Here is a 17951-nt window from a genome sequence, read left to right as displayed (position 1 = left end):
GTTCGCTTTTTTAAAGCCTCAGGGCACGTGTACAAATTAAACACCATTTTAAATGAAGTAATAATCCATCACAGTGGAAATTAAAGGAAGATTTGCTACCACCTCCAGCTGGCTCCCGCTGGGCAGCACGGAAAGCAAAGATGTGAACTATTATGATTAAAAACAAAGACCTTAGGTACACCACTCTGAGAGCCAAACGCATAGGGAGCACACAGCAAACCTGGCCGTCCCACCTCACGGACTGGCCTTTTCCACAAGGAGCCACAATTGCAGGTGGAACTCAAAACAGAACTTTCTGAGTGTCCCCAGGATGGAGGGGTAGGAGGTATGAATTCCTCAGATAAGTCGGGAAGGAACTGGAAAAATGATGTGGGAACAAGATTGTACCGCCACACACAGAGCCACAGAAACCGAGAAGGCAGAACTTGCCAGGGGAAGTGACACCTCCAGCCACAGGACAGGACCACCCCTAGATGTGCCTCAGCGTTGCTGTTTTTGTGGGGTGTATTGGAGGAGGGTAGGTAAAGACTGTCTGGAAAAGAAGTGGGCTCTGGAATCAGAAGCCAGCTCTACTCCGTTCTAAATGAGTGACTTTGGCAAGTTATTCAACCACTCTGACCCTCAGCTTCCCCAATTCTAAGAAGACCAACATACACAGGGTCATGAGGATTAAATGAGACTGACGTAAGTACATACACAGTGCTGGCACACAAAACACACCAAAATTGTAGCTATTATTATTTTTAGTGGTTAATGAATTTTTAAAAATATATGTTGCTACTTAAAAAGAGAAGAAAAAGAAAAAGGAGGCCGAAGAGTTCAGAGACATACATAGTTTTCCTGCCACTTCCATTAGGACTCTCTAGCTTGTCTTCAAGCAAGGTAGATGGTACTACTGGGATGACGTTTCTCTAAACCTAGAATTCTCTTCTCGAGGTAAGACAAGGTGATGATGACCCTGGAGGAACCATAGGAGTATCCCCCTAAGAGGCGGTTTCCCCAGTGGCCATGCTCCCAAAGGCCCTAAAAGCACTGCCAGGAACACAGCATCTCTGATTCACACAGCCCTGGCAGGCCCCTGAGCCTCCTTTCCCCCTTAAATCCACCCTCTGCATTTCAGCCGGTGTTATGCATTTAAAAAGCAGATCTCACAAACAATAATGCTGGAGAGGGTGTGGAGAAAAGGGAAGCCTCATACACTGTTGGTGGGATGTAAATTGATACAGCCACTATGGAGAACAGTATGGAGGTTCCTTAAAGAACTAAAAATAGAACTACCATATGACCCAGTAATCCCACTACTGGGAATACACCCTGAGAAAACCATAATTCAAAAAGAGTCATGTACCACAATGTTCATTGCAGCTCTATTTACAATAGCCAGGACATGGAAGCAACCTAAGTGTCCATCAACAGATGAATGGATAAAGAAGATGTGGCACATATATACAATGGAATGTTACTCGGCCATAAAAAGAAATGAAATTGAGTTATTTGTAGTGAGGTGGATGCCCTAGAGTCTGTCATACAGAGTGAAGTAAGTCAGAAAGAGAAAAACAAATACTGTATGCTAACACATATATATGGAATCTAAAAAAAAAAGGAAAAATAATGGTTGTGAAGAACCTAGGGGCAGGACAGGAATAAAGACGCAGACTGCATAGCACAGGGAGATCAGCTTGGTGTTTTGTGACCACCTAGAGGGGTGGGATAGGGAGGGTGGGAGGGAGATGCAAGAGGGAGGAGTTAGGGGGATATATGTATATGTATGGCTGATTCACTTTGTTATAAAGCAGAAACTAACACACCATTGTAAAGCAATTATACTCCAATAAAAACGTTAAAAAGAAAGAAAGAAAGAACTAAAGGAGGAGGAAAAGAAAAAAAAAAAGCAGATCTCACCATGTCATCACTTTCATGTCCTTCAGAAAGGCAATACGGGACAGTGGGTAAGCAGATGGGTTCTGGATATTTAACTGAAGAAAACAAAAACACTAATTCAAAAAGATCTATGCACCTCTATGTTCATTGCAACACTATTTACAATAGCCAAGACATGGAAGCAATGTACGTGTCCATTGATAGATGAATAGGAATGCAGTGTATGTGTGTGTATATATATATATAAAATGGAATATTACTCAGCCATAGAAACAAATGAAATCTTGCCATCTGCAGCTACACGGTTGGACCTGGAGGGTATTGTGCAAAGTAAAATAAGTCAGAGAAAAACAAATACCATATGATTTCACTTACATGTCTAAAATACAAAGCAAATAAACCAACATAATAAAACAGAGTCGTAGATACAGAGAACAAACTGGTGGTTGCCAGAGAGGAGAGGAGTGGGGGGACAAATGAAATAGGTGAGGTACAAACTTCCAGCTATAAAATAAATGTCATGAGGATGAAATGTACACATAGGGAATATAGTCAACAATACCGTAATTACTTTGTATGGCGACAGATGATGACGGATGGTAACAGGTCTTATTGTGGTGATCATTTCATAATGTATAAACATATTGAATCACTATGTTGTACACAGAAAATGAATATCATATTGTACGTTAATTATAACTCAATTTTTTTAAAAAGACAGGTTCTGAAATCAGACTCCGAGGGTTTCAAATCTCAGTTCTATAATTTTCTAGCCGTGTGACCTTGAACAACTTACTTAACCTCTCTGGACCTTGCTCTTCTCATCAAAACCTAGGAACACTAATATTGACCTCATAAGGCTCTTGTGAGAATTAACTAAGCTAATACACATACAGTACTCAGCATATGCACCTGGCATGTAGTAAGCACCCAATAAATTCCAAGTGTGTATTATTGCTGACAACCATTGACATGCATGAATGGCGTCCATGAGAGACTCACCTCTCATACTCTGTATACTCCATCTTTTGAACTGATGTTTAAGGGTCTATTGTGTGTCAGGAACAGTCTCCTAAGTGTTCAGATTTGCCAACCAAATTCTCTGTAGTTCCCCCGAATACACCACACCTGCATTTCACCCTTTCGTGGTTTTGTTGATGCCATTCCCTCCATCTGACATATCCTTCCCACCTTCTCACCAGGCCCTTACTTGTCCATTAAGACTCAGCTCAAATATCCCCTCAGCATTGGACTTATTGACCCATCCTCTGTGCTCACCTCCATCTTAACATTTACCCTGTTGAAACTGAAATTATTCTCTTCTGCCTCTGTATCCTCTGCTAGAGGTAAGTGCCAAGAGTAGGGACCACATTTTAGTTGTTTCTGTACCCCCTGAACTCGGCAGCACAGAGCACACAGTAGCGGCCACTGCTGGACTGAACTACCCCTGCTTCTCCTTGGGCTGCTGACTAGACCAGTCTACTCATCCAGGTGGGTAGCACAAATGATTGAGGCTCCTCCCTTCCCCCTGCCAGTAACGAAGCAGGACGCAGAATGACTCTGGCCCCATGGAACCCTATTCTCCCCGATAGCGCCCCCTCAGATCCTGTGCTGAGACGCCCGTAACTACAGTTCTTCTAGGCAACAGAAGGTTTTTTAAGTCCTGGATGTTAATCAAAGGCCTGTCATTGGCATCCATGCCCATTTTTCACACTCACAGGGTCTAGGTTAAAATATACTATAGTAAATATTTATATATATAGATACACATACATACACACATATATATATCTGTTGAGGTAAAAGCTTAACCATTTCCCAGCTTTCTCCATCTCTTACTTATTGTAGGAACTCTTAGAAAGCCTGAAGAGGCTTTAAGGACAGGAGGGTAGGAGCATGACTGAGTAGTCTGTTCCAGGAGCAAAGAGAGAAGCCCTGATTGGAGGCAATAAATAGGTGGCAGTGGAAGGGGGATAGGTAAGCCATTTCTGGGACTGGAGACAGAAAAAAACAGAGACAGAATGGCTGTGGAAAGCCCCTATCCCAAGAGGGTAGTCCTCCTTCCCCATTCCTAATCTCATCAGAATCCTGGACTCAGACCAGGGAGCATAGAGACCCAGTTTCCCTGGGCTGCCACAAAGAGAAGTGGGTGGTGGTGTCGTCCACTGGTGAGGAGGACAGCATTAGAGACAGATGGACTTGGATTCTGTTTTGGTTCTTCTCACTAGCTTCATCACCACTGGGCAAGTTGCCTGAAAGGGAATAACAGTGCCTACTTCATCGAGGAGACAAAAGCGTCAAATGACATAAGGCAAGTGAAGCATTCAGCATAGCACCTGGCACATCATTAGTACTCAATAACCTTGATTAGCTGTGATCATCCTTACCAGGAAGGGAGAAAAAGCGTGGGAACTGTTCCTGTTCACAAGACCCAAATGAGCAGTGCTCCTGTCTGCCCGGTTGACTCATGGTGGCTAGAGGGTTAGGCCTAAATTAATCCACTTAAAGCTATACTGTGGTTTTAGTAGGTTTTGGTGGCTTAGCTGGGAATCTGAAATTATTGCAATATCATTCCAAACAATAGACCATTCCATCACCTACTTAGTGAAGTGGAAGTTACCTCTGCAGTCTGCACTGACTCTACTAATCCCAGGATGAGGCCACTACTGACAACTTTACTGAAACTCCGCTATCAAAACTGCCACGATCTGATGTGCAAGACGTACTGGGAAAGCAATGCTATCACTTCATAGTTAACAACTTTATAGCTCTGGACCCAGGTGGTACTTCAAGTCCATCCAGCTGATAATAAAAACCAGTTTGGATAGTCAAGAAACCACTCTTGGGCTTCCCTGGTGACACAGTGGTTAAGAATCTGCCTGCCAGTGCAGGGGACATGGGTTTGAGCCGTGGTCCAGGAAGATCCCACATGCCGCGAAGCGACTAAGCCCGTGCGCCACAACTACTGAGCCTGCACTCTAGAGCCCGGGAAGCCACCGCAATGAGAAGCCCGCGCACCGCAACAAAGAGTAGCCCCCGCTGCCGCACCTAGCAGCAACAAAGACCCAACACAGCCAAAAATAAATTAAATTAAATTAAAAAAAAAAAAAGAGAGAAGCCCGCACACCACAACGAAGAGTAGCCCCAGCTCGCCACAACTAGAGAAAGCCCACGTGCAGCAACGAAGACCCAACACAGCCAAAAATCAATAAAAATAAATTAATTAATTAAAAAAAAAGAGAAACCACTCTCATAAACAAAACAAACCATTCATCTCTATGCTGGATACAGGGCCTAGTCTTGATTTCAGGAGCATTATCTGTCAGATGATAATCCTACATGATCTCTAGGGTTCCTTCAGCTCCTGAAGTCCTGATTTCATGTTGTAATGATGTCTCTGCCAGCTGAACCCTGCCCCAGAACTGAGTACCCATCCACCCACCTTTATTCTGTTAAGACCTTGATTTCAGCGAGGTCACAGGACCTGCCAGTCTTGCAGAGTCCACTTGGATATGGCTGGACGGTGCTTTGCAACATCTGTTAGCAAAGCAATATATTTATCACATGGTCCTTAGTTCAGCACTCTGGCTGCGAGGCCCCCATGTGAGGCTTACATCTGTTAGAACATGGCACAGAGAAGAGGCACTTCCCCTTGAACATTCTGAAACCTGCATGTAATTTACTAGTTATTACATAGAAGTAGCTGTTGCTAGCTGGCTATGAAGAGATCAGATATCACTTTGGGTTGTTTCTACAATTTCAACCAAAAATGATGTGTCCGAAGATTTATTACCAAGGACGCTTGGCTAAAGTTCATCAATGGCTTTCTTCTTTTTCTTATACAACTCCAAGGTCCAAAAAGGATTTAAGGTGGCTTACAAAAACATAAACAATACTATACTATTAAAATAGATTAAGAAATTACGATAGGAGGAATAAAAGAACAAAAGGAGGGTTAGGACACAGAAATGCATACTATTTAATTGCTTAATATTTACTGAATTTCAACTGCAAATTTGGCTTTGAGCTCCCCAGTAACCAAGGCAGGAAAGAAAATACCAGCAGTTATAAGGTTTATATTTCCTATGAAATAAAAGCATCTTGGTTGTTCAGGATACAGATTTTCTGAGAGACATTTATTTCCCCTGTGGGTGGTCACAGGAGACAATGAACAACCCAGCGGACAGAGCCCCAGCGCACATCAGCCCTCCCCACCATGGAACCCTCTTGCAAGACTTTCTTAGAGGCCCCTCCATGAACACGGCCAGCGTAATGAACACCAAAGAGCAATTCAGTAAAAGGGATTCTACATGGGGTCAAATCAGGGCAGCCCAAGGACGTGGCAGCCCAAGGACCCAGATCCTGATGGTCTGGCTGGATCCAGTGATATCAGCTCTCCAGAGGAATGGAAGAGCTACAGAGCCTTCTGGCAATGCTCCATGGATATCATTTATCACAACCAGGCTTTTGAGTAACAAAAATATGGGCAGCCTCCAACATGCCAAGTCCAAACACTAATACTTTTGAATGCTAACGCTATTTGGCCCTGGTGCTGCATTCAGCTCTCTCATGGGCTGTTTTTTCTCTGAAACTCTCCCTTATGGGCCTCATCTTGTCTCTCTGGGTTCTTCTGTGTCTCTGACTGAGCCCGAATCTCCCTGGCTGCTCTTCCACCATATGCCGAGGTGCTTCCCGCCCCCAGCTTTCTCACCCATACCCAAGTCTTCTAAACACCTCTGTCCCCTGCTCCTGAACCCTGGATTCCTTTCTAAAGGGGGCCTCTTTCTGGCTCCTAGGAAGGCACTTCAAACTCCCAAAGCCAGCACCGTCTTTTCCCTTCCCCCTGATCCTATCCCCTTCACTCCCCTTCTGTTCCTTCCTCCTGAAGGTCCAGCTACCCAAGCAGGAAACACCCTTTATTCTCTCTCTTCTATGTCACACTCCATCTGTCCCCTAGACAGTGGGTTGTGCCTCTCAATCCCCCCTCCCGTTGCCATCCCCAGTCACAGCCAGCACATTGTGTGAGCCCCGTCCCCTCTCATCCTGAACCTCCTAAACTGGTCTCCCTGACTCAGCTCTTACCTCTCCAGCCCATTCTAGAATTCTATGTATACAGCACAATCTGATCACATCTCTCTCATGTTTCAAAGCCTCCAGTGGTTTCCTAGCAGCCTACAGGACAAGGTCCAACCCCTTAGGTGGCACCGAGAACCTGGGCCCAATTCTCCTTATCTTCTCATCACCTTCCCACCCCACTCCAAACCTGCCTCCCCAGCTGACCAAGCTCGTTCACCACCTTTTCTCAAGTTATTTCAGCCTCCTGCAAAGCCTTAACCTGTCTTCTCTGCCCGGGAAATGCCTGCTCATCCCTTAATATCCAGCTCAAATAAGACCCTAAGCAGACCTGGGGACCCCCTTCTTCCAGCATGAAAAAAACTATTCTCTGGAATGGCACTTTAACACACCACCGTTGTGTGTCTCCCAGACTGGAAAATTCCTGCAGTCAGAAGTCCAGTCTCTACCCGCCTTGGTTCCCCAGGACTCCTAGTATCCAGCACATTGGAGATTCTTGATAAATGTTAACTAACTGAGTAAACTGAATGACCATCACTGGCACCGTGCTGCCCTGTAAAGCTGATATTTTTTAGTCTCCTTACTTGCCACTATCCAGTACAATTTAAAATACTGAATTCTGAGCATTACATGGGACTCACACGCCATTAATGCTCCACAAAGTTTGGAAACTAGCAAACTCTTATGATGTAAACTTACTTGGGCTGCAAGTCCTGAGTCCTGAGGCTGCAACTCAGGACTGTGGAGCCATATCTCTGATGGGCCACACCACAAGAACCTCTGATGGTTTTACCCAGCTGCTGTCTGACGGCAGAAATATTTCCCATGCTGTCTCACCTGGCCCTTCCCACCATTTCTGTGTGTCACCTAGGGCAGCTTCCCGAGGGACCCTCCCCAGGCTGGCAGCGGCTTCTGGACCCCTAGAGAAACCCTTCCAGGTTGATCCCCACAACCCCCCCACGGCAGTCTGAGCTGCTGTTCTAGGCAAGACTGAGCCAGGGAAAACGCAGTGGTAGACTTGGTGCAGGCTAAGAGGGAAGGGGTCCCTCCGTCCTGCCTCTGCTCCACATTTCAGAGAAACCAGATCCACCCTTTTCTGCAGCTCCCAGAGACTGCCGCCCTCGGCATCAGTCCTGCACTTTGTATTTGGCCATGGTCAGAGATGATAATCCTGGTCAACACAAAGCGAATACTTTCTTCCCATGATCTGGGACCCAAAGAGAGATTGGGTCCACTCCTCTGTCCCCAGACAAGGCTACACTTGAACTGTAATGTAAAAACAGACATTTAGAAGATCTATCAAGAAAACAACGTCTTGAAAAGCAGAGTAAGAGATGGCCAGTCTTCAGGCTACTTCACCAGGGAACCCTCCCTTTAGCCTCCTCCAACACCCACTAAGTCAGGCCCCCAATTCCAGAGGCATAGCACTTCTCACAGTTGTAGTTTTATTGAGATGATTATTTGATTGTCATCTGTGTCCCACACACTCAAATATCCAATATTATTTACTGACTAAATGAATGTCTTTTGGAATATGGGCACTGTGTGACCTTGATTTCTCTTTAACTGCTGCTCCCCGAGGGCACAGCTGGGGCCTCAATTAATTACAAACCATCCATCCCAAATCTGCCAATACAATTCTATTGTTCAGCTGTCAGCATGCCTTTGGCTTTCTCACTTTAATCTCCCATTTCAAATAAATCCAAAACTCTAGACTCTCACATCTGTGGCTGGGCTCCCTGCCTTTCCACGACTGGAATTTGGAAATTGAACTTAAAACTCAAGAGAAAAAAAGGGCAGAGGCACTTTCAAAAGGATGCCTGTTGTATGTCCAAAGTCCCAGCCATCACCAACCCAAAGATGGATGCATTTTGTTCTAAGAATTAAACTGTCATCTAGCGTTGCCATTTATTGAAGCAGCGGAAAAGGAATAGGGTGGGGAAGACAGACTGATTCTAGAGCAAATTTCTGGATTTCTCCTATTATGGGAATGGGAGATAGATTTTAATAAGAAAGACAGCTTCTTTTCCTCTCAGGCCTGGCACACTAAGGGGAGCCATGCACATTGCCAGTGCAGCTTTTTCATATAATTTAGAAACCTCCACAAAGCTAGTAGTTTATGGGTCAATCTTCCCACTAGACTGTGTGCTGTTCCTGACCACATCCAGAGACCATGTCTGGTTAATCACCCATCATAGCTAGCCCAAAGCCCCACGGGCACCAAGAGCTCAGAAAGTGTTGGTTGAAGGAGGGTGGGAAAGGAGGGGAGGAGATAGGGAGAGTCATCTGAGGCCCTTCAGCAACTGTCAGTAAGCCTCCAGGACTCTACAATTTATTAATTTCGTACTATGGGCCCATAAGGGGCCAAGTACTTGATATGCATTATCTCAGTCCTCACAACAACCCAAAGAGGCAGGCATTATGATGATTACTCCTATTTGAAAGATGAGGAAAAAGCTCAAGAGAAGTTAAGCAATTTGCCCAAGGTCACTCTACTAGAAAGTACCGTAACTGGGATCCTGGGAACAGCCCCCTCAACCTCCACCCCCCAGGGGATCCTTCAACCGAGACATGACAGAGGGGGGTCTGAAGATGTGCATCCTTGGTACTTGAGCCCTCTAAAACAAGCAGACTATCTCCCAGAGGGAGAGTCTAAGTCAATTAATCACAATGCAAAACAAAGATGTCAAGTTCTCTTAAAACATCTTCAGGCTGTCAGGGTTGGCTCAATGCATCAACTTTTAATTGCAGAAACCTGAGAAAACAAATAAGGGAAGGGAATAACCTGAACCAGAAGGTGGGACAACAGATTAGGCACAAGAAAAAGCTAGTTTTCAGTTCTTATCATCTCTTCATGCTAATGGGATATTTAGCTTTAAGGCTGCAGGCATGTGCGGGATACTTCTTCCCTCCAATCCTAAATAAAACAAATTAAGAATCATGTAAGCAAAACTAACCAAAAGCCCTATCTAATTTATATTTACATAATACACATGTTTATACCATTAGCACAGCAAATGCTGAAAGAGAATTCATTTCTACTTTATGGTCCATTTGGTGGTGGGTCACCTTAGGTAGGGACCCCCAACAGACAAAGACCAAAATGGTGATAAAAGAAGAGATAAAGGGAAAACAAACATAATGGATGACACACAGGAACATACAAACAAAAGAAGAAAAGGAAGAGGCAAAAATAGAAACTAAGGGAAAGGAGGCCAAAGGTTAAGGATGTTTAGTAGTTGGTATCTGCCAGGGAGAGCAACTACCTTAGTGATTTCCAGACCTCAGACATGTGTGGGGTGGTCTGCATTAGGAAAACCTGGGAAATTGGGGTGGGGGGGAAGTGTAGGTATTAAATTCTGATTTTATAGCCTTTTGGCTGGGCCAGGAATTCTTAAGGCAACCAGGTTTGAGAATCCCTAGGGATAGTCTCACTTTTTTTTTTTGCGGTACGCAGGCCTCTCACTGCTGTGGCCTCTCCCGTTGCAGAGCACAGGCTACGGACGCGCAGGCTCAGCGGCCATGGCTCATGCGCCCAGCTGCTCCGCGGCATGTGGGATCCTCCCGGACCGGGGCATGAACCCACGTCCCCTGCATCGGCAGGCGGACTCTCAACCACTGCGCCACCAGGGAAGCCCTAGTCTCACTTTTGAGGATGCCTATTATCTATATCAGCTAGCCTTCATCCTCCAGAGTTCTACTGCAAATGTAAGTCACGGTCCACATCTATGGAGCTCCTCTAAACTGTAGCAATGGTAGCCCAAGCAATATCTCCTTCCTGCATCTCATATGCCTCCTGAGCATTCCACATACGTTACCTGTCATGTCATTACCTCGGTGCCTTTGCACACACTGTTTCCCCTGGCGTGTTTCTGCATGTTTAAATCCTCTTCATTCTTCCCAGCCACATCTCCAAAATGCCTACCCTTCTTTCTGTATCTCTGTAATGAACTTAAACTCTTTCTACCTTGTACTCTGGTTATTGACATAGATGTCTTAATCACTCCTATTTGAGGATATGCTCTTAGGGGCAGGGGCCATATTATGACTTACCTTTTTCTCCCAAAGGTCTAATTATCTGTTGAATGATGAATACCCAGGAAAATAAAACAAAACAAAAATAAAACAAAATAAAAGATTGAGTTTCAGCCCCAGGCCAGAGGTTCCTCTTCTCTATCTCAAAATAGGAATCAAAATTTTCCTCAGGCAGGATATGTTCCAAGCCTATGCTCTCTTGCCCCAGGTACTCCCACCCAGAACACCATGGGAAAACAAAACAAATCATTAGGCAGGTCAATATTTCCTATAACTAAATTTCATATCAGATAGAATAAAACCACTTTCTTCTGCCCAACCAAACTCAACCACTGTTCACACCCAGCAGATCCTGTTTGAGCCTCAGTGGCATCCATATGCCATCTGGATATCAAGCCTTCCTTTCATGGCAAGAAATAGCCGAGGGAACTCCAGACACTAGAGGCTAATTTCATTCTGAGCAGGCAAGCTAATTTCACATAAAACCCGCTAAGTCTGGACATACTACATTCTCAAGACCATGGGGGAGGGCTGACTGCCCTGCAACTCAGGAGACAGGAGAGCTCAGTGCTGCTGACCCAGCCAGGAAACAGGAATCAGAGTGGCAGTGCCACACCTCATTGGCAGATGTTGCTTTGTCCCATCACAGAGGGAAGGAAGGCTTTGCCTAGTATTGAGACATTATGGGTAATTTAGAGTTTAAGTCAGAAGTTGGTACTTTTCCAGAATGTACGGGAGTAGTAAGAGCCTTGGACCTGAGAAATAAAAGATATGATTTACAGTCTGTGCTTTGCCCAAATTAGTTCTGTCCTAAGCAAGTCCTTTTTGCCTGTTTGGGCCTCAATGTTTATATCTCTAAAATGTAACACCTAAAATGGATTTTAATACCCAATCCAGCATATATCTAATCAATAGAGTTATAAACCATTAACTTGAAAGCAAAGAAAATAAAATTATAGGGTTAACACTGGAAAAAATTGGGATGCAGGGCCCGACAGTTACTAAAGTCAAGCCACAAATTTGTTTCTCTGCTTCCTGGCAGCCAAAGCAAAAAAGAGAAACATGATCAGTTATATCCAATTGTCCACAAAGAAAAATCATGCCAGTTCCTTGGGAGAGGCAAAGCTTTTCCTAGCACTGGGTTCTGAAAGCAATTTCTCTGATTAACTTAACAGAGACATTAAGTGAAGTTGTAGCTTAAGTCTTCAACAATATAAATTCTTATAAGAAATGTAGTAGCAAGTTATATAAAGCTATTTTGGACAGCGTCCCTCCATAAAGCAAAGGGCAGGACACCCAAGTTCATCTCAGTGAAAACAATTCTGGAGGGGCTGAGGTAACATGGCCCAAGTATGCAGCTTTCAGTTGGCCCGGCTTAATTCAAGGATAAAACTTAAGACCAGGTAGACAACATATTCTTCCAAACACTTCTATAAATATTACTTCTTCCACATGGATGTTTATTAAGAGTTGGGTAGCAGTGTGCAATTAGATGACTTCTAAATTCCATTCCAGTTCTGATAAATCTAAGTGACATTTTTGGTCTTCATTTACTTACACTAATTTAAAATTTGGGAGTTTTCCCCCTCTTACTGCCCACTCCCAAATCAATGGATAGGGAATTCCTGCCAGTGAGAGAGGGAATCTAACTATTAATATTAGTCTTGTTATTAATAGCTAATACCAAGCACTTATGTGCCAGGCTCTGTGTCTGGGTTCCCGTGCATTCTCTCATTGAATCTTCCCATCAATCCTGTATGATAGTAACTATTATTAGTCCCATTTTACAAATAAGGAACAGAGATGTAGAGAATTTTAGCAAATTGTCCTAGGTCACAGAGCTAATTATTCAGATCTTTCTGGTTCTAAAGCCAAGGCTCTTAGCTCTACTTATAGTGCCTAGTATTAATGAAATGTGATTACTGATAGAAATGCTTGTTTGTCAGAAGAACAGTGAAGCCTAGAATAAGGCTTGTAGGGGAGGCAAGAGTTATTAACAACAACAAAATAACAATGGAGCTTTTAGAGACTTTGGCAACCCATAAAAAAAAATAAAAGGATGAAAAATATTGTGAAAAGCAGAAATCTCAAAAGAAAGTAATTCCAAGGGAACAGGAATTCCGAGGAAAAGAGAGAAAACTTCTTTTCCTCCTCTTCTCTTGAAAATAAGTATTATTTCTTACTCTTAAAGACTCTAAACCTTGGCTCTCTTGGTCATTCATTCATTCCACCAACAATTAGATATTTATCCTGTGCTACTCCCTGCTAGGCACTGTCAGCAGTGAGCAAGACAGACTGGGCTTCCAATCCAGCCATCAAGTAGACAATGCATTTCCAGATGGTATTAAAGTGCTTTGGAAAAAAAAAAAAATTAAGGGGATTAAGAAGGGCTGAGGGGCAGGGATGGAGGACTGTTCTAGATAACAGGTCAGGGAGGGGCTCTCTGAGACCCAAGTGTAGGAAGCCAATCATGCAAAAATTTGGAGACCAGTGACTACCAGTAGAAAGGCCCAAGGACAAAAACAAACCTTACTTGTTTTAGAAATCTCAGGAAGGCTAGTGCAGTTGGAGCTGGACTGAAGCAGAATGGACCAGGTGAGGGCTGGTAGGAGCTGGGGGGTGGGGGGGTGGAGAAGTTGGGATGGGACGGGGGAGAGGTCTGCAATGCCTACAGGGAAAGGGGGTGGATTATTTCTGAAGGGCAATGTGAAAGTTGTAAACATGGGAGTGGCATAATCCTATTTACTTTATAAACCTCCAGTGCTGTATTTACAGCTCCCAGGGAAATTCAGGTAGGTGCAGTATCACCTTTTGTTAGGGATAATATCACTAAACTCTTAACAGAATCCCTTTAGCCTGTAGGCCCTGGCTTTCCATCATTGGATGCTAAAATTCAAAAGGACACTTCCTTTTCCAGAGCTTTATACCCCCTCATCATGCTAAGGGAATGCAACTGTCAGAGCAACTAGTGGTTTGGTTGACAGACCCTAGGGAAATGCCAAGATAATTTACAAAGAAAATTGATCCAGACCTCAATTTGAATCCCACCTGCTTTTCCTATCCTAGGATATGCCATCCTTTTGTTGTTTCCTTTTTTTCCATAGGCTCAAAACTAAACGTTAATGTGAGCTGCTTGACCAAACTGAACATTATTAAAGTTAATTTCAACAATCCTACAGTTAGTGTTCCCATATAAGGCATACCCTTGGCAGGAAGGACCACAGTTGAATTTGAATTTGGATAATTTAGAGTTCTCTTTGAAGCTAAATTGTAGCTTTGATAAATTCAAGGAAATTTCTTTTACCAACATGTTTGGACACAATAAGAGGGAAACATACAACATGTGGAAGCATCAGGTGTGTGTATGTTTATGCTTGAAAGTAGAGACAGAGGTAACAGCATCAGAAACCAGAATACTAACAAGATCCACCTGCACACAGGAGCTGAGCTGTTACACAGGAAAGAACCAGGGCTGAGGCAGGCAAGGGGTTGGGGAAACTTGCACCTCTTCTTATTAACTGTTGACAGACAAGCCCCTGGCTCCCCTCCCCATGCCTAACAAAAATAAAATCACCAGTCTGCCCTTCTCCTAGATTACACAGCCTGGAATACACAGATATTAAAATCAACCTTTTCTGCTGCCCAAACCGTTCATGTCCCAGGCGCAATGACTGTGTCATTGACTCAAAACCATTAAAGTCATTAAAATAGTGAAAATTCACATAAATCTGTGAATAATACAGGAGGCTCAACAGCACTACTCATGACCCCAACCCCACACACCTAGAAACATCCAGTGGTACCGAACCATGAACAGCAGCCCTCAAGTGGGCTGGAGTGCAGGGATGTGGGGAGGGAAGGGGGGCTATCTCTTAGGGCCAATGCCTCATGACAGCTGAAATCAAACAACACTATACCCTTAGACTAGCCTGGGCTAGTGTGACAGATGAGGGATCCTGGGTTTGCATAGAGTATGGCTCACATATCTGACTAAGGCTTTGCATTCTTCTTATCTAAGTTAATGCCTTTCATTGTACATTGCCCCCAATTCCCACTAGTTCAGGGTTTCTTATCAACCACCTGTCTACACAACCTCATGGCCCATTTATTAAAAATGTGCCCCACTGAGAATAAACATCTCCAGACTGGACTTACATACTGCATTTTTAAACACTACCTGGGTCATCTTTATGCAGATTTAAGTTTGAGGACCTCTGCTCTACAGCAATGTTTCTTAAACTGTGGGCCGTGACCCGCTTGGTCAAGAAACCAAATAAATGAGTCATGACCAGCAGTTGATTTTTTTTTTTTTAAGTAAGTAGGAAAAAATTATAAATAGAACACACTGCAGGTAGTCAGGGCAATTATTGTTTCTGGGAACTTATGCACTTGTGGACCTCTGTGCAGGGATGTAAAATGTATTCCTCACTGTGGATCCCACTCAGAGTTTGAAAACCACTATCCTAGAGGGAAAAAGGAAAACAATATTCTTGCACATGCGTTTATTTTCATTTTCCACCCCTAATTCCAAGCTTCTGGAGTTTAGTTCAAGCACAAGATATCAAGACAGAAAGGCTGTTATCAAATCCTAAACTGATAAGGCAAAGCCAAACTAAGGAGGGGGATGAGCCCAAGGCCCACACTCTGCTCCTGCCTGAGACCCTTATCATGGAGCTGGGGATAAGGAAAGGTGCCAAAGAGAAATTTGCACAACTCTCCTCAGGCTGGACCTGTTCCTTGGTAAAGAACCTGTAGCCACTCACTGTCACAGTTTAGAGGAATTAAAATGTTCCCCATGGGGGGGAATGGGGGGGTCAGAGGAGGCTCAGTCTCAGTATAAGGGATAGACAGAAGTCAGGTTCAACCCATCTTTGCAGTCCTGTGGCAGTGACGAGGTCAAAGGAAAGTCAGGAAAGGGTGAATGGTCAAGTCTCACCCCAGCACCAGTGACATGAGTTGCCTTGGACAAGTCGCGTAACCTCTCAGTCCCCTAGGTTCCATGCAGGGCTAATGTTCTGGGAGCAAGTGGGGCACACGCAATCAGACAGCTTCCCTTCTTGCCCAATGCTCTAGGACAGGGAGTCCCATCTTGCACATCTTGCCTGACCAGAAGAGAGGAACATGGGAGGAAGGGCAAGGGGGAAAAGATGGTAGCTAGCTGTGTTGTTAGCTTTCAGACTCACCAGAAGCAAGGACTTACTGAAAAGAGCCTCAAGACCCCAGGAGAGCAAACTGACAAGGAGGCCAGAGAGCAAAAAACCCAGCGAAGCCCAGGAGCATTTTCCCGTGCCATTCACAGCCGCGGGACTGCGGGAGGGTCAGCTACATAACAGAAATAAACGGAGGACACTCACTCACTTGGCTTTGTAAGCTCTCGTAAGCTGAGAGTGAAGTCAGAGGTGGCAGTCTCCTGGGCTGGGTCCAAAAGAACAGGTGGTTCCCCCCACCCGCCAACTAGAGAAAAGCCACCACTTGGGTAAAGACATCCAGAGGAAGTCAGCGGCCGAGGGTGAACTGGAAGCAGTGAGAGATCGGCGCTGCCCCTCAGCGCAAGTTCCCGAAAGGTACTCGCTGGAGAGGCCCCTTAATTCCGTCGGGCAGGAGTGAACTCGCGCCCACCCCTTTGGCAAGGGCACTGGGGAGGCGCCGGGAAGCGGCCAGGCAGGAACTCGGCTGCGGTTACCTCGGCCCAGGGCCGGCCAAGCGCTCCTCGGAGTCTTGAGGGCAGCCAGTCCCCCAAAGGCGGGGGCACCGAGGGCGGCGCCCCCGGACCCAGTGTCTCCAGCGGACACCCAGCGACACCGGGGACCGAAAACGCCCGAAGCTCCCACCCTGCCCCCCACAGACTCCGAACCCGCGGGAACTATGCTCAGGAAGAAGCAGCGACCAGGTCTCCAGGTCACCCCCCTACCGCCCCGCCAAACCGCGCGCGCCCTACTAGCCCCGCTCCTCGCACAGGTCCCGGGCCCCCGACCTGGGAACCCATGCCTTCTCGGCTCCTACCGCGGGCCGCCGCCAAGGCCCCGGCAGTGTTTGTAAACAAACCGGTCACGTGGCCCCGGCGGCCCGCTCCCCGCCCCCTGTGCCCGCGGCCCCCAGGGTGACCCCCCCACTGGACCCCGCCTCGGCCGCGCTGGGCAGAGGGTGCCGCGCGCTCCGGGGGAGCCGGGCCGCAGGGACCACGGGACCTGCGCCCAGTGATGGGGGGTCGGGCGCCCGCGCTGACAGCGCGCCCCACGCCCACGCACGCCCGGCTCGCGCAGTGCTCGCGTCTGCTTACCGGGCAGCAGGCAGCCCGGTCCGGCCAGCTCTGAGCTTGGCTCCGCGGGGGTGCGCAGCAGCAAAGGACCGCCCGGCCGGATCCCGGGCTCTGGGCGCGCTCTTAAAGCCACAGTCTCCGCCACTGCCGCCGCCGCCACTCCGCATCCCTCCGGGTCGGGGCCGGGGGCTGCCTGGTGACGGACGCGCCCCCGCGCCTATCCCCTCGGCTCAGCACATAGCAACACGCCGCGGGTTGGCTGGGCCCGGCCGCAGCCCATCCGTCTTGAGCCAATCAGCGAAGGACGGAACTCCGCCCCCTGCTTCCCCTACCTCCCACCCCCCACCTCTCGGCCCTGGCAGGGCTTGGGTGAGGGGAGTGTGGCGAGTGCCCGGCCAGGCCCTATGAGGCTCAGCCAGCGGAGCCTGGCCAAGCAGGGCAACTGGCCGGAGGAAGAGGGAGAAAGGGTGATGAGGATGGGTAGGCTCTCGGCGCTCGGGAGGAGGCCGTCTATTTGGGTTTGGAGTTTGTCCCCGCTTCAAGGCTGGGATTTCCAGAACCCGGGGTAGGGAGAGGGGAAGCTTTATAGTGCTTCTTCTACTCTCTAACTCCCTCCTCCCACCTTAGGTATCCCTAACTCAGAGGCTAAGTTACCTGAGGAAGCTCTTGGGAACCGGGGCAGTTGAATTAAATAAGACAGTGC

General features: G+C 46.4%; 1 protein-coding gene and 1 long non-coding RNA gene across 6 annotated transcripts in view; one reads left to right on the top strand and one right to left on the bottom strand.

Moving 5' to 3' along the window:
• The window catches only part of YPEL2 (yippee like 2), a 90684-nt gene extending 73216 nt beyond the window's left edge, over positions 1 to 17468 (bottom strand). For 3 of the 4 annotated variants that reach the window (XR_012328662.1, XM_073797848.1, XM_073797847.1), the window contains exon 1: positions 17270 to 17468. The gene's annotated coding sequence lies outside the window, so the exon portion shown is untranslated. The remainder of the gene's footprint in view (positions 1 to 17269) is intronic. The other variant, XM_019945499.3, reaches the window with a different exon arrangement.
• The window catches only part of LOC141277368 (uncharacterized), a 55289-nt gene continuing 53653 nt past the window's right edge, over positions 16316 to 17951 (top strand). Inside the window, exon 1 of one of the 2 annotated variants that reach the window (XR_012328664.1) lies at positions 16316 to 16879. This is a non-coding gene — a long non-coding RNA (uncharacterized lncRNA). The remainder of the gene's footprint in view (positions 16880 to 17951) is intronic. The other variant, XR_012328663.1, reaches the window with a different exon arrangement.

Source organism: Tursiops truncatus, chromosome 20, assembly GCF_011762595.2.
Source record: "Tursiops truncatus isolate mTurTru1 chromosome 20, mTurTru1.mat.Y, whole genome shotgun sequence".
Lineage (NCBI taxonomy): Eukaryota > Metazoa > Chordata > Mammalia > Artiodactyla > Delphinidae > Tursiops > Tursiops truncatus.
The sequence above is the reverse complement of the archived record's forward strand: the minus strand, read 5'-3'. Positions and strand labels throughout refer to the sequence as shown.